We start from the raw sequence: 4,000 nt of genomic DNA on the forward strand, positions 1-4,000 counted from the left end.
GGCTTACAAACTTATTTTAGTCCTAGGATCTTTTATAATACCTTCCAAATACAGAGGCCAATATATAAAGCTGAGAAAGGTCAAGCAGATCAGAGGGAAGAGCTGGGAAACCTGGGCACTTTCTCTGCTTCTCTCTCTTGTTGCCCACACACGAGGACTTCCAGGAACCTCTTGAAACAGCTGCACTTGTGAATCTCCAAATAGCTCCAGTTGTGTTGGAAACTCACAACTCCAACTTTCAAAAACCAAGGGTTAATTTTACTGTGTCAAATTGCCTTCTTATGATTTATCATCTCATAATATTTCAAACATTCCTAAAGAAAAATAGAACAAATATTTATGTACCCATCAGTCAATTTTATCAAATCTTAACATTTTTCCGTGGTTATTTTTAAAGGAATAAAATATTATAATACTGTTGAAGCCTCTTTATATGCTGCTCCGAAATCTCATTCTCCTTTCCTTCTTCCTTCCTCCCCAGAAATAATCACTACACTGAATTCGTATTGATCATCTGAATGAAAGATTTTTCCTATAAACACATATTAATATATACATTTTCCCCTAGTGAGAATATATATATATATGTGTACACACACACACACACACACACACACACACACAAACACAGCCAGACGCAGTGGCTCATGCCTGTAATCCCAACACTTTGGGAGGCAGAGACAGGAGGACGACTTGAGCCCAGGAGTTTAAGGCCAGCCTGAGCAACATAGTAAGATCCCATCTCTACAAAAGATAAAAAAAAATTAGCCACGTGTGGTGGCACATGCCTGTAGTTCCAGCTACTCAGGAGGCTGAGGTGAGCCCAGAAGGCTGAGGCTGCAATGAGCCAAGATCATGCCACTGCACTCCAGCCTAGGCAACAGAGCAAGATCCTATCACCGAAAAAAGACCAAAAAAAATTAATGTTACAAATACCAATCTGCAATTTGCTCTTCTAGCTCAACATTGTGTTTTGGAGATTTATCCATCTTGATGCATGTAGCTCTGGCTCATACACTTTACTACATCAAACTGTGTTGTATAAATCTGTGTGTGAAATTTTTCACAGAATGTTGTAATGAACATTCTCCCGTGTGTCTACTCTGAAAACTTCTCTAGGACCGAGCATAACACACACACACACACACACACACACACACACACAAAGTAAAACAAAAGTTTCACAAAATAATTGCCTTACTACACTTTCAGAAACATTCTCATAATGTATATCGTAGTTTTTTTTGAAATCAGGTTGACATTTCCACTCCTAGTTTGCTGAGAGTTGTTCATCATGAATCGGCATTGAATTTTGTCAAGTTCTTCTTTTTTCACAAATAAGACTTTTCATTTGCCATTTATTATAAGTCTGAGTTTTAAACAGAATCTTGGACTGCTGGTTCAGGTCCATCAGCTTGTTTATCTTTAGCTCCCGTCCTGCCCTCAGTGGCTTTTCCAGAACTGCTTCCTTCACTACGAAGCTCCATGAGTTTTCCCAATTCAAACCTGGGCTTCTTCAGCATTTGAAAATATTAAATCAAAACATTACCAAAAATGCTGAAGTTTCCCTTGCCGACTGCTCCCAGTTCCTTCTTCCTTCTTGGTGCCCCCTGAAGCTGTAACTCCGATAAATTTGGTGTGCCTCCCCTGAGGGATAGTCTTCGTATTTACAAACATGTAATATTTTGTATTTTATATGGAAGAACATACTAGTGTATTCTTCTAATGCTTTCCCTGCTTTTATACAAATACATGTGTATACCCACATGTATATGTGTGTGTTTTGTAGATAAAATCATACCACAATCATCATTCTGCTTTTTTTATTTTTGCCCTATTATTTGTCTAGGAGCTTTATCCACGTTGCTATATATACATCTAGTTCCTTCTTTTAATAGCTTCACAGTATTACGTAATAGGAAAGGACAACTATTCTTTTATCTTAGAATTCCTCTAAGGTAGACACAGCATAGTGAAATTGTTGGTTTCCGTGTATACGCATTTGTTGTTGTTTTAACGAATACTACCAAATTGTTCTCTGAAGTGCCCATACCAGTTTCTTAATGTACCAAACAACCAAGCAAGCATTTCTTTCTTTCTTTTCTTTCTTTCTTTCTTCTTTCTTTCTTTTTTTTCTTTTTCCTTCCTTCCGTCCTTCTTTCCTTCTCTCCCTTCCTTTCTTTTCCTTTCTTTCTTTTGTACTCCTTCCTCCCTTTCTCCTCCTTCCTTCTCCTCCTTCTTCTTTCTTTCTTTCTTCTTCCTTTCTTTCTTTTCCGTTCTTTCTCCTTCCTTCCTTTGTCCTCCTTCCTTCCTTCCTTCTCCTCCTCCTTCTCCCTCTTTCTTTTTCTTTTTTCTTTTCCCTTCCTTCCTTCCTTCCTTTCTTTTTCTTTCTTTTTTTCTTTCCTTCCATTCTTTTTCTTTCTACAGAGTTTTGCTCTGTCACCCAGGCTAAAGTGCAGTTGCACGATCTCAGCTCACTGCAACCTCTGCTTCCTGGTTTCAATCAATTCTCTTGCCTCAGCCTCCAGAGTAGCTGGGACTACAGGCATGCACCTCCACACCTGGCTAATTTTTGTATTTTTAGTAGAGATAGGGTTTCACCATGTTGACCAGGTTGGTCTAGGACTCCTGACCTCAGGTGATCCACCCGCCTCGGCCTCCCAAAGTCTTGGGATTACAGGCATGAGCCACCATGCCTGGCCACAAGCACATTTTCCACTGACTTGCTGTGACCTTGATTGAGCAAGGCATGTTTTCTCTCTGGGCCCCTAACTGTAGGAGAAGGGAGATGGGTGGACCCCGTGAGTGCATGAGACAGGGTAATGATAGGTTGTGCAGTCTCAGAGTGGGTAGGATGACTGCCCTAAAGAAGGCATCAAGAGCAGGAGGATGCAGGTGGCAGCCAAGCTGAAGGCAGGCAATTCAGGTGCCTTTGGCCCTCCTCTCAGCCCCTCCATGAGCACGGTGTTAATTTATCTGGAGCTCTCACCCAAAATCCACCTCTGAAAGACCCAGATACCCTTTTCTTCAGAACTCACCTGCCAGGGTCTCCCAGGGGTTGACAGAGGCCCAGGTCATTTCCATTTATTGAGACTCCCAGCAAATTAAAAAGATGAAGAAATGGTAAGCAGGGTTGACAACACTGAGTGTATGGTAATATTGCCATTGAACAAATCAATATTCCTAACAAATGCATATCAGGAGTCTACCTATATATAATTGCACTGGTCAAAGATAATTATAGGATTAATAGATAATATTAAATCATAATACAGTACAGATAATTGGTGCAGGAATGGAACACACATTTATAATATACAAATATCTTCTTTTTTTTTCAAACCTGCCAGGATAATGCTGTGACTGAATGCACGAGTGCCTTTGGAGAATTCTAAGTTTGAGCAACTTTCTGAATGTGAGATGAGTCAAATGCCCCCCCCACCCCATTTTCCCCACCCCATCCAGGCTCAACCTCTCTTAGGCTGACAGCGAAGAGAGACATTCCATTTAATGTTTCTAAATCTGTTGCCTGTGTTGATGGTCCACACTTTGAGCAAATCTGTGCATGTTATGGTTTCCCAATGTATGTGTTTTGGTTTATGTTAGTAGAATAAAAGGGAAAAAAAGTTCTTCCTCTTTTGGAGTTAAGGAAAGGGGAGAAATGACAGAGATGAGGTAGAGTGGAAGACACGGAAGAGGTGTATTCACGGAAGAGGTGTATTCTGAAACATGGAAGAACTGGGTTCTGGGACAAGGAGAAGGTAGGTTCTGGGACAGAGAGGAGGTGAGTTCTAGGCTATCACAATAGAGGCAGATTCTTAGGCACCAGGTGGATTTTGGGACAGAGATGAGAGGTGGGTTCTGGGACGTGGAAGAGTTGGTTCTGGGACAGGGAGGAGGTGGGTCCCGGGTCAGGGAGGAGGTGGGTCCCAGGAGAAGGGGGAGGTGGGTCCCGGGACAGGGTGGAGGTGGGTCCCGGGACAGGGAGGAGGTGGGTCCC

Source organism: Sapajus apella, unplaced genomic scaffold (genome assembly GCF_009761245.1).
Source record: "Sapajus apella isolate SASKATOON/1434 unplaced genomic scaffold, GSC_monkey_1.0 scaffold95, whole genome shotgun sequence".
Classification (NCBI taxonomy): domain Eukaryota; kingdom Metazoa; phylum Chordata; class Mammalia; order Primates; family Cebidae; genus Sapajus; species Sapajus apella.